The 13,557-nt window shown below is 31.9% G+C and overlaps 1 protein-coding gene across 5 annotated transcripts in view; it reads left to right on the top strand.

The window, feature by feature from the left end:
• Pde9 (phosphodiesterase 9) overlaps positions 1-13,557 on the top strand; it is a 216,797-nt gene that overhangs the window by 124,098 nt on the left and 79,142 nt on the right. The window contains exon 1 of one of the 5 annotated variants that reach the window (XM_083104399.1): positions 9,521-9,658. The exons of the other annotated variants lie outside the window; for them this stretch is intronic. The gene's annotated coding sequence lies outside the window, so the exon portion shown is untranslated. Of the gene's footprint in view, positions 1-9,520; positions 9,659-13,557 lie in introns of those variants that run through there. 5 annotated transcript variants of the gene reach the window in all.

Below are 13,557 nucleotides of genomic sequence, written 5' to 3' on the forward strand. Positions count from 1 at the left end.
TTCCGACTAAATAGATATTTGCGTGTCCTGTTTCTCCCGCGTGGAAGTAATTAGAAATTAGAAACCCAGGAGAGTGAAATTTAACCGCCCTCGCGGCGATGCTGAACGAGCAATTCAACGTTTCTCTAGCTCGGACGCTAGAAGCGGGAATATATTTGACGTATTCCGGCAAATTTGCTTATTCCATGCTAGCATGGAAACACGTAATGGTTGCGGTAACTTCATCCTCGCCACCTTTGAGGTACGTGTATATATTTTGTCGAAATGGCAGAAAATTTCTGAACCTGTCATATCTTATTCCAGAAGATGGAAGCATCATCTGTTGTGGGAAGAAAATTCTTGATACATGCATCATGATTTAAATATTTGCCATATCTTTTTTTTGAGACACTTGGGTAGAATTTCTACCTTACTTTAAACTTACAGATTTAATTTCTAGATATATAACATACAGAAAAAAAAATAAGTGTCAAATCAAAACTTATATACTTAAACTAACGCGTTCATTGTTTCGTATATACGCAACAATTTATAATCTTCTTAGAAGAATTTAATAATTTTAAATTTCAACAATATTATAGTCTTATTTCAATATTGCAATTGTCACCTCAAGAATATATAATTATTTAATTCTATTTTAAGAAAATTATAATCTTTGATTTAAAAATGTTATTTTCTATCCAACATTGTTTCTTTTCCATTCAAGAAAATTAAATCTTAAATCATAAGAATATATTTTTCTTGATTGAACTATATAAAATGGCTTCATTCAAGTAAGCAATTATTCAAGCAATTATATCTTTCTTTAATTAACGCAATATAATCTCATTTCAAGATTTCCATGTTAAAACTAAATATATTTTCAAAACAAGAATCCTTTTTTTTCTGTGCATCATTTTAAAAAGTTTCCTATTTTCCTTCACACTTCGATAAAAGCAATGATGTTTCTCTCATTCCATAAATTCTTTAGCTTTAGGACATGCGCATTTAATCAGCTTAATTAACGCAAATATTCGCTTCCGGCGCTTTTCCTTCAAAAAGCGGAGACTAGTTTTCACCTCGATCAGCGTTTGAGAAACTTTTTTAATGATTAATTACGACAGTCGTGCTCTTCCGTCGGATTAAGAGCAATAAGGAGAGGGAAGCGGCTCTTACATTGGTTTTGTTTCTGGTAATAGTCGGTGCATCCCTGATTACATAAATAGCAGCCCTCCAGCTGAGCGGAAGCTTCCTCCAGTCATTAGTAATTTTTCACTTGCATCATTCGATATGAAAACTTCCGAAAAATTGCGCGGATTTTTTTCGAAGAAAATCCCCGTGAAAATTAATCTTTCGTCGCGGGAAAAGATTCTGAAGAGATGACAGAGAAAATAATTAAAAACTCTGCGTAAAATAAATTTTACATCCAAAAACAACTGATGAATTATTTACGCATATTTTTTTTAAATATGTTGCTCTTTCAAACATACATGTGCTTTAATTTTAATATTAATATATACATGTGGAATTTTTCTTGAAATTCAACATTCTCGAAATTCGAAACAATAACCGACCTAAATATTCAGTTGAAATATGCGAAAAATACTGGAAACTAAATAAATAAGTTATAAAATATGCGATAAAAAGCTGCGTACAATTTGCTTTCCGTCCTCTCTGTTATTCCACGACTCGCATGTCGTATTAATTTTACAATGTAAAATAAAAAGAAATTGGTTACGCGGTATTGCGTTGAACGCATAAACGTTTAAACGGTAAAACGTTTGAATAGTAAAACGCGATGTGTTTTGTCTATTTGTAATTGTACGTGTTAATGCGTTCACGTGTCATTTGATATTTGCAGAAAACGTCAAATGATGAGCCATTGATTTTATACCGTATATCGGATATGTTACCGGGGATACTTTGACTCTTTGACGCGTTTGCAAATCGCGCTTTATAAATATTGATTTATCACGATTTCTATTTTATTTTACCACGCGTATCGCGCGCGCGCAGATTATACTTTATAAAACGTAACAACGTAAAAGCCGATTGTATGTACAATCTGCGGATAATGTGAAGATTTAATAGCGCATTGGAGATTTAATTGACGTCATATACATTGCGTATTGTGCTACGATCATTATTTTTACGATGATGTAGCGAATTTGTGTAGCATTTTTATGTTTTCAATATTATACCGGGTGGCCTATTATCACTTGAATAGTATTGTAATGAGGAAATTTCTCTCTCTCTTTTTCTTTGATAAAATTGTGCCATTTATTATTTTTTTTTTAATATCAGTTGTTATAAATTACATTTAAATTTAATTCTGTCTCTTAAAACTATAATTCTGAAATTATTACATATATATTGCAGTTATATTACCATGTTATATTGCAGTTATATTGCCATGTTATAATACGTTATCGCTTTCGAGAGATAAAATGAAAATTGGCCATCGCGTCTCGGAATTAATATTAATAACGCTCCGATACGCATCGGTTCGTTACCTCGAATGTGACGCTTGGATCCGTAATACGTTCGCGTTGCCATTTGAGGTGTACCAGAGGCATGGCTTGAAATTGACCGTAGGGTTTATACGCATAATGAAATTCTGATGGGACTCTATGGGCGCGCACGACGCGGCCAATCGACATTTTGCGGTCTGCCCGACCGCTCGGCCGGAAATTCGCTCACCGTCATCTTCGAGGGACGTGTCCCGAGTCCTGTGCCCGATACACGCGTCTCTCCTCACTGGCGGTTTTTATTAAACTCCTTCTTCTCGTCACGTACTCGGGCTTCTGTAGATGCTTTTTTTTTTTAGAAAAAAAAAATCGTTAACACGCGGATATGAAAGTAGGAAAAGTATGACAGTCTGTCTTCTTCGAATTGTGGTATTTTTTGTATCTTTTTTTCGCGTGGAAAAAGAATTACTTGCTCGAAATAATATGTATCGCGCGGAAATGTTAGAAATTATATCGCGTGGCACGTACATTTAATTATTCATGAACTTATCCTTCACGAGAAATTGATTATCATGCTAATCCTACGTAATCTTACTCGAGAGAGCAACCCGCGTAAGTAATTAAGCACATTGAACTACCTGCCATAAATCATAAGTTAAGTATCCCGGCGATGTTGTTTCTTTTTTTTTTTTGATTTGGCAAATATTTTGCATTCGCGTAGCCATATAATTTCTGAATTATGACAACGTCGTCTTATCGTTTGCTGTAGAAGCACAGGCCGATGTTTAATCAATATCGATTAGGCGATTCATCAAACGAGGAAAGTTAGAATTTTGATGGATGTGCATATCGCTGTATTTTTGCCAAGAAAGTTTCTCTTCAAGTTGTAAAGAACCAGGCCGATCTCTCGGGTTTGTTGTAAAGGGTGTGTTTTCTTTTCGCCCGTAAACTTGAATTATCTTATCGCGACCAATCGCTCAGTTAGATAATCATCAATGCTTCTTCGATATTTTAGATTTATGATATAGATTTTTTCATTATTATTAATATAATTTGTCAAACTATGATTTATATTATTATTTTTATATCGCATGTTATATCGTTATTTATTACACTGGGACTGGATTGTATAATTACATGTAATTAGAGAATATATACTATTAATAATAATGCTACATTTAATTATAACTTCATATAGTATCTATATAAATTTTATGATTAATTATTTTAGTTTTATATAAATTTTATATAAATTTTAGTTTTATATTAAATTTATTTATTTGTAACCAAATTTGTTTCACATGTATAAGTTGCATTAATTTATCTTCATCATTATCTGATAAAGTAAATAGTGTATCGGACATAATAATACAAAAATTTTGATCTTAATTGATAAATCCTCGCGATAACAAGCGACGATAAGATCGTGCATTTTGATACGAAAATCCCAAAGCTTATAAATATCTAGATAAATAGGACATCTGAATTTATTCAGTGCCGAGTTGAAAATAATATGCGCAGATCGGCCTCTATTGACAACCTTTGTTGGTCGAGACTGCACCATGTACGGAACGTTATAAAAGTTGAATCGTTACAGAAAATGCCCGCAATCAATATGCGCGTCGCATCGTGAAGTATCAATCGGTGCGTATTGATTGTCCGACATTGTGAAGTGTATGTGACAATCGATAGACGACGAGCCGCTTCCTCGCCGATTGTCCGCCTCGCGAAGGGCGCGAAATTAGTTTCGTCGAGCGCGAAACCTCTCTCTCTCTTTTTCTCTTTCTCTCTTCGTCGAGGCAGTTTCGAAAAATATTTTATCGTTCGGTCGCCCGCGCTTTCAAAACTCGATCCAGCGTGGTAGAAACTCTCTCTCGTCCTTTGTGCCTTAATCGAGTGACATTCACGGTGCCGAATTTTGCGTCCGCCCACGCGCGAAATTCATCGTCCCTCCAACAGGCTACCATCTCTTTCATCTATCGAATCCCAGAGGCTATTTCCGGCCTTGGTGCGATTTCCGCCAGATGCGTCCTTGAACGATCCCATATACGGACGATCGTAAATGGAAATAACAGTGAAATTGAATCCAGTCGTCGGATGACGATGTCAAGTTTCTCCTCCAAGAGAATCTTTCACGACATCCGATCGCGAAAGACCCATGTATTTTATTCGGACGTGTATTTTCCCCCCGTTATATTCGCGCTCTTTCTACGGTGTCGGGCGGCGTTTGCAAATTTAATGACGTTTCTCTTCGCTCAGCTTTCGGGCTTTCGAGCTCTCACGTGCGTCATGTCGCTTACATAATTTAATGCGCCCCGTTTTATTCGATTATGTTTCGCAGATAAGCGTGGCTTAACTAGATTCGCATTTGTATTGTAAAATCACATTTACAGACCTATACATGTATATAACTTATTTATAACCGTAATGTATTTATCAGCAATCTGTTTATGGAATATTTACATAAAATGAAACGTGAAAGGAATTAATTTATCGTATATCAGCAGACATTTTGTATCTTAACAATAGAGATTTTATACATGTAAATATGATTTTGTTGATCTAGTAATACCCATTTTTCTGAATTTTTAAATTAAAAAAATATTTAAATATAATAATAATAATAATAATAAATTTTTAAATTAAAAAAATATTTAAATATTATAATAAAATATATTTAAATATTATATTATATAATATAATAGAGTGAATCATAAGATATTTTTTAAATTTAAAAACGCGAAAAGATATGTATTTTAGAGAAATACAAATTTTTTTTACATACATATTTATGCATGTGAAATGCCTATTGTTAAAATAAAAAAATGTTTGTTAACCTGGAATTTTATAACAGTCTGTAATTAAGTTAAGACAGTGCATTAATCCTTGGTAAGTTATTATTGTGCAGGGCAGTAACCTCGCGCGAGGTATATCGATTTTTATGACGAAAGCATATGTAAGTAAGTATAATCCATCTCAAATGCATATGTAAATTATAGGAAACACTGAATTACTCGACATAGATGTAGAAATTCATTTTTTCTAGAAATTCGTTTTTTTGTCATAAATTCTGATACATATATGTAAGAAAAAAAGGACATTCTTGTTTTGAAAATATATTTAGTTTTAACATGGAAATCTTGAAATGAGATTATATTGCGTTAATTAAAGAAAAATATAATTGCTTGAATAATTGCTTACTTGAATGAAACCATTTTACATAGTTCAATCAAGAAAAATATATTCTTATGATTTAAGATTTAATTTTCTCGAATGGAAAAGAAACAATGTTGGATAGAAAATAATATTTTTAAATCAAAGATTATAATTTTTTTAAAGTAGAATTAAATAATTATATATTCTTGAGGTGATAATTACAATATTAAAATAAGACTATAATATTGTTGAAATTTAAAATTATTAAATTCTTCTAAGAAGATTATAAATTGTTGCGTATATACGAAACAATGAACGCGTTAGTTTAAGTATATAAGTTTTGATTTGACACTTATTTTTTTTCTGTGTGTGTCTAATCAATTTAACTCAAGATTTCCCTTTTTATTAGATATGGATTTTCATATTAAAGTTCTTTTTCTCTTATTTTCTTAGGTTTCTTTTTTTTAAATATATTTAAAACTAAGTACTTAAAAATCTATCTCTGGAAGAGAAGTAAAACGATAGTTTTAACGTGTATCCATGTATCACGTTTATTACGGAAATTAAGGATTAATGGATACATTTATATTCTGTGGCGACCCTCTTGATAATAGAGTTTAAATACGCGGCAAACTCGCGGCATATCAATCAGCTCTGTTGCATGCATCGATTACCGTTTGATTTTCTTGTAAAGTGCGAGATGCTGCGTTATCAACGGCCGTTGGGCGGGTACACGTCGATGATGGAACAATCGACAGGCAAAATCTCATTAGAGGATTGTGTCGCGTACGCTAATTAATTACGCCGCCAGCGCCGGCGGCCCTCCAATCTCGTTTCTTGACAATTCCCCTAATTAAGTTCGTGCTCCACATTTGGAAGTTGCCATCCGGCGTACTTGAATCCGTCGACGCTCCGGCGGCTAAATCATATGCATATTGTATGTACGTCTGCAGACTTCCAAAATGGAACGTGCGCGTATATGTGTTGAAATAGAATATGACAGCCAATATTTTCGAATCTACCTCAATAGGAAAGAGCGGAAAGGAGCATACTCTTGTATCCTTTACATGTCTAATATCATTTTTTGCGGTTGTAAGACACGGTGACATATCCGAGATATCCAAAGGATATTATCGTAAGAAATTAACTTTCCGTTTCAAAATTATATTAAAAATAAAAATGTAAAAAGTGAAGTTAATTATGAACTTTTATAGTATAATTTATTTAATTTATTTATTATATAATTTATTAAAAATTTCAAAAATATTATAATATGTATAATATTTGTATGTGTGAAGTTTTCCTAATAAATGCAGAGTGTAAAATAATTATTTAAATAATTTTGAGAGAGAGAGGGAGAGTTCTGTTTACATAATAACATAATATTTCGAAACTTCTTTTCGTAAAAATAGTAGATATAAATTTATATTAGAGATACTTACTTTGAAATACAATAACTGACATTATTTATTAAATATTAATAATTAATAAAAAAGATTATTACAGATATCATTTAAAATAATATTTAAAGTTTTCCAAATTTTTCGTTGACTATTTCGACATCCTCTTTTCCTTGAGTTTCAAATATTATTTCACATGTTATGTAGTGGAAGGAAAATATTTTGAAACAATGTAGCAATTTTAAAAACGACCGTTTATTTTTATTGCTGATTTATGAAAACAACTGACATGATTTAATAAAATATGAAGAATGGATCTAAAGAGATGTAAGAGAAAGATGAATATAAATTCGTACAAATATATAGCATTATATATTTTATTGTGCGAAATTAAATTCAATGTTGTTATTGAAGTTTTTAACGAGAAATGCACGCATTTGAAATATTTATCTCTGTTGCGTAAAATCAATTAAATACTTCAAAAAGGGTTTTAATAAACATACATAAATAATTATTTTACAATTATTTATATTTATATATTTAATAGAATATATATAACACAATATATTTGGTTATATATATATTTGGTAGAAAAAATAAAATTTATATAAACGTCCTTATTTTCCATTTCAAGTACAATACTTTATTTACATCTACTTACAATATGCAATGATAAAAAATATTTTAAAATTATCCATTGTTAAAATTATCATTTATGTATAATGTTTATGCAAATTTAACAGAATCGTATTCAATTTATCTATGAAAAAAAAAGAACGATAACTAGTCGACTAGCTTATACAGCTGTTAGGATTTTACAACATATTTTTTGACGATCGTATTCTTATTTAATTACGTGCCATTAAACGCTTTTATCGGCAACGACAAATGACTGATCGGCAATAAATTTATGAGAGCGATCTCGCGAAAGCATTTATCAGTTGTAATTCCTGCCTCTCGTGGTGCATTCGTAGTAACTGATTACGTAAGTCACAGCACGCTTAAATGAACGCAATCTCAGTGCTCCGGAAAACAATTCTTACGTTAAATCCGATGTTTCGCGAAGAAGGGGACTTCCGATATAGAAAGAAAGGAAATGGAATAGAATAGGATTAGATTTATATTTCATGCTCTGAAATATTGGAAACTCTTACGAAACGTTGCACATACTCTGTACACATTGTAGATTATATTTATGATTATGATGAGGAAAATATTCAAAAGAGAAGCATTTAAATTAATCGATGCTTATGAAATCACTCATGATTAGTGTGATTAGATGGAATAAAAAATAATTGATGAATAAAGGAAGAAGAATATTTATTGCTAAAAAAAGAAGTAGAAACTTGGAAGTAAATTGTCAGATATTTTACACATAAATAATTGTAATTTTATATAATTATATATAATTGTAATATTTTCTTATTTTCCAATATTACTATAATTACATTAATTTTTTTATCATATTAATTTTGTTATTAACTTTTTTATATTATATTATAATTAATTATATTAATTATATGATGTTTTATTGAATATTTTATTTAATACTACAATTATAGATTAGGTCTAGATTGATTTGCTTCATAGATTATCGTGCGTAATAAAGGAAGAAAGAAAAAATTAATAATCAATAATCAAATCAGAGAATAAATAAATCAGAGAATAAATCAGAGAATAAATAAATCATTTGACATAAGTAACAGGAAAATTTTATGCGGTCATTAATAATAATTTCTGATACGCGCAATGATACATAAATTATCTTTAGATACGTTCGAACATATTTTTCTCTGTGAAATTAAAATATAATTCGTAAATTTAGAATTGAGCAATAATAGAGAGACAATATATGAGAGACAATTTATTAAATTGCGAATTTGCAAGAATCGCGTTGCAAAGTAGAAATCTAAAGAGATAGTCTTCTCTCTCAAACATATAATATATTTCTCCGATAACGCTTCTGTTAATTTGCATAAATTTATTTTGTAGCGAGTTAGATATTTCACGATATCAACAGACGGCATTCGTGACTCGTGACGTCTTTGCTAGTAGTGTGTTATTGTTTACGTACACGTCATTGTTGTCATGACTCGTGGCATTGGGTCATTCGTTCCGCGAGACTCGGGTGAATCGGCAGCAACGCGAGGGGCTCCTGCGTATTTTATCTCAAAACGCGATTATTCCGCGTATTACGTGTATTTGCAATTATCAATTTGCGAGATTAGTTAATAATGTGATTATGCCGCTGTTAATTTTAAAGTCGTTGACGAAACGTCGGGCATCAAACAGCTGATTCGAACATTATTACGATGATGTGCGCTTATTCATTAATAATAATGTTAGAAATGATATATGAATTCGATCGCGCGATTTTTTCAGTGTTGAACTGATCATAGCTTCGCGTAATCGTGTGTTTTCTTAATAATAATTTAATAATATTATATAATTTTCGCAATTTAAATTAATATATTACGTCGTGAGTGAGGTTAAGTGTGAAGTTAAGTGAGATTCTAGTTATTAGTTACGCGTATAATTTATTCAGTATCGTTGTATCGAAAGTGTTTTTGCGAATGTTAAGAAGAAGAGCAATCAAAAAAATGAATAAAAAAAGGAGAAGGAGGTCCTCGAAAAAGCACCGGGCATCGGAGCAAGGTTAGTGATTTAAAATTTTGTTAATTCATTATTTGTTAAATTAATTGCTCATAAAATAATATTTATTTTTAATAATCATATATTTATGTACATCATATATATATATATATGTATATATATGTTTATATGTATATGATGTATTTAAGAGTAATTATTTAATATGAGATTTTTATAATTCTTTAAATTATGCAAAAATTAAATTTTACACAACTTGAATATAATATAAATATCTTTTCGGGCATTTTATAATTTTTTAAAAGTTTGTTTATAAAGGGACATATTGAAACTTTATTACGCTATAATAATTTTCCGAAATGTTAATTGGATACTAATTTATACATTTTTTACACTTCGAAAGGAAACACCTCGTGTGTCTTTTTTTTAATTATTTAATTATCCCTCCCCTCTCTCTTCTCATATTTCGCACTCAGAGCCGTATTCACTTTCCAAACGTTATATCAAATATTGCGGATGGCTTGTAATTCGATTTCGTTGTTCGTATGATTCCCGTGTGCGCGTAATAAATCTCCCCCTCCCCCGCTCTCTCTCTTTCTCTCTCTTTCATCATAGAAGGAGCGAACGACCGCGGTGGAAAGAAGCGGGAGCAGTCGGTCGACTGATAAGGAAGTAACAAATTGTCTAGCTAGACGAGCCCTCGACGTGCTTGGCACGAAACTCTGGTGCGACGAGGCCGAAAGGAGGCGGTCGATCGTGACCTGTCGAGCTTAATGTGAAGCAGGCCGGACCCTGATGACCGGCGAATTTATCGACGGCAATCCTCCACCCTCTGCTCCGCGCATACGTGGAATTTATCTGAATCTGAGAATCCACCTGATAGGCGAGGGCTCATTCCTTATCATTTGTGCGCTGTGTTGAAGAGAATTTTATAATTAATAAATAATTTTATAATTATTATATTTTATTATATATTTAATATATAATTATTATATTATATATATAAATTTAATAAATAATTATTATATTATTATATTATATATATAATAAATAATTATTATATTATATATTTAATAAATAATTTTACAATTAATTGCGAAGGCAAAAGTTTAAATAACATTATATTTTTCTTTTCATGAAATGGAAAAAATCTTATCGATCTATTCAGATTGAAAGATGATTTGATACTTTATTTTTGTAGACGTTAGGAATTGAATTTTCAAAATGTAAGATACTTAAAAAAGCTTCATTTGCCATATTTTTTACTTACAAAAGGCGCATCAAATTCCTTCTTTAAATCTAGTTTGGCCGGCTTTTTATTTATTCCTTCCTCTTTTTATTTTTTATATTTTACATATGAACGAGTCTCGGTTTTTCGAGATAATAATTGGAGTCGCCATAAAATGTCTTTCCCGTCAAATCTGAAGTCGAGTGAGGTAAAAACGAAAAGCGCATTGCGACGTTTCCTCGCGACTTTTTGATAGTTTACGATGAGCGCGCGTATACTTATCCCGGGCATTAGCAGCCGGCAAAATGGCGGCTATAAATTTCAGACCGACGGTCACGTTAATTCCTGGACGTATGTCCACCTACTCGGTAACATTGTTCGCTATTATGTAGATTACGGGACAATCTGTCGTGCAACTGACACGATCGCCCGCGCGTTATTACGCGATGGACTGTGGAATTATATAGACAAAAATACGAGCGGATAAAGCGAGATGCACGGACTGAATAAAACAAATTATGTAGCTACGAAGAAAAAAGAGATTATGCAGTTCGAAAAAAAAAAAGAAAGAAGAATCAGAAATTTTATTTTTTTTCTGATACGAATAATTATTATACTTAATCGTACGTAATAAAAAATCATGAAAATATATGAAAATAAATTGTACGAATGAAACGCTTCCGTTTGCGAAAGAATTTAAATTTATCGGAAACTTCATGTCTTGCAAATTAGCTTGCTTTCGAGAAGTTATACAATTAATTTAATATATGTGGTATACAAAGACATGTAAGAAGTTTATCATCGGCATTCATTAATATTTCATTCAAAAGCCACTCCACCAATAAATTCGATACAAGCAAACTCGTAACAAGCTATTGCATGTTGGAAATAATATTTTATGATACGTCTCTCTCTCTTTCTCTCTTTTTCTTTTTCTCTCTTTCTTTTCTTAACGTATCTTGAAATTTCGATAGCATTATATAATTCCATACTTCTAGATCGAAACTTAGGCGGTGAACCGTGGATAAATCCAGTTATATGGAATAAAATTGCATTAAATAAAAAAGTCATGTTGAAAGAATAAGGAAATGTCGAGCGGAAAAGAAAGGTAAAAACTAAGGAAAAAAGCAAGTAAATATATAACTTATATATTTTACTTTCCAACAAGATGTTGCGATAAGAGCCCTCAAGATGCTGCGGACATAAAAAATTAAATATGGAAACGCATCGGGCAAAGAAATATGACAGAAAAGCTAAAAAAGGGAGAGGGAGAAGGGGAGACGGAGAGTGTACTCTCTGACGGAGGCATTTCTATAATAACCCCGTCCTGAAAGGCTTCGAAGGATGAAGCTGATGTCGGAAGAAAAGAGGAATCCAATCGAATATTCGAAGAGAGAGTTCTTCCAGGATTGTAGATTCATCCGATGCAACGGAAATATGTTGTTTTCATGCTTTATCGGTGGCATACTATCGACAAATTTTTCAGATTCCTCTAGATCTATTGCAAATATCGACATTCAGTCTAATATCGCGTTGTTAAGATTACAGGGAAATTATTATTCGCGGAAGTGAATTTCATTCGTAAAATTTATTTTCATACATTTTCATAATTTTCATTACATGCAATTAAGCGTGACAAAAAGATGAATAATTGTTCCTGTTAGCAAAAAGAAAATAAATAAATCATTATTGTCTGCCTCGCATAGAAAAATTAATTCGAACAAATCGAAACATGTGTGGATGTCATGTGAAATGGATGGATTACGGTTCCGCGAATACGAAGGTAAAAATCAGAGGTGAAAAAAAAAAAATAGAATACATTTTTGAGATGGAATGCAAAAATTATATATTTATGCGCATAGATGATATTCCTCCTATTCGATTAATAATGCGAAATAAAATAATGCATGCATATGTTAATTAAAATCTTTTTTAAAATATTTAAATATTTCACCGAGTAAAATAAATAAGAAATAAATCAAATAGGCATTTTTTTCGGATGTATTTTGAGGATAAACAGGATAGGAGATGGAAGCTGATGTTTATATTGCGCGAATAGTTTTCTTCATCGTATGGGATCATACGTGTATGTGTGTACGTGCTTGTGTGTGTCTTTGATTTACGGCGTTGCGAGCGATCGATTTTTCGCAAAAACGCAAGATATATTTAAGGCGGAACAGAAATGGGCAAATAATTGCAGTCTGCGGTCGACCTAACGCATCAGTGCGGGTTGTGCGTTGCCACTTTATTGCAATTTAAATGATAATCATGGCACTCTCCGCGCGTCACGGGACGAATGGTATTCGAATAATACGTTGTCACGAGCAGCGACGTTGATACGTGGTTTTTTATTGTTATTTTTTTATTTTTTTAACATCTATTGCCAAGATACGCGTTTTATAATTAGCCGCTAGCTAGGTGCGAGATACCCGTTTCGTCTTCCGAGAATGTCAGTGCGCACGGCGAAATTAATTTTCTCAACATGCCGCAAGGATATAAATAGCGTTCGTACTGTGAATTAATCCAGCCGTCACTTTTTGCTAATTAACCGTCGTGTTTATTGACAAGCCGTTTTTTACCTCGATTCGAATTATATCGTATTTTAATCTCAGCGTTTTGTGCGTACATGTGTGTGTGTATGTATGATTTCCCCTTTTTAAAATATTAATCGTTACCTAATTTACAAATGTTTATTTTCGTGGATATTTTTGTAAAA

Source organism: Camponotus vicinus, unplaced genomic scaffold (genome assembly GCF_025532165.1).
Source record: "Camponotus vicinus isolate PSW18456_S1 unplaced genomic scaffold, iyCamVici1.0 SCAF_7, whole genome shotgun sequence".
Classification (NCBI taxonomy): Eukaryota; Metazoa; Arthropoda; class Insecta; order Hymenoptera; family Formicidae; genus Camponotus; species Camponotus vicinus.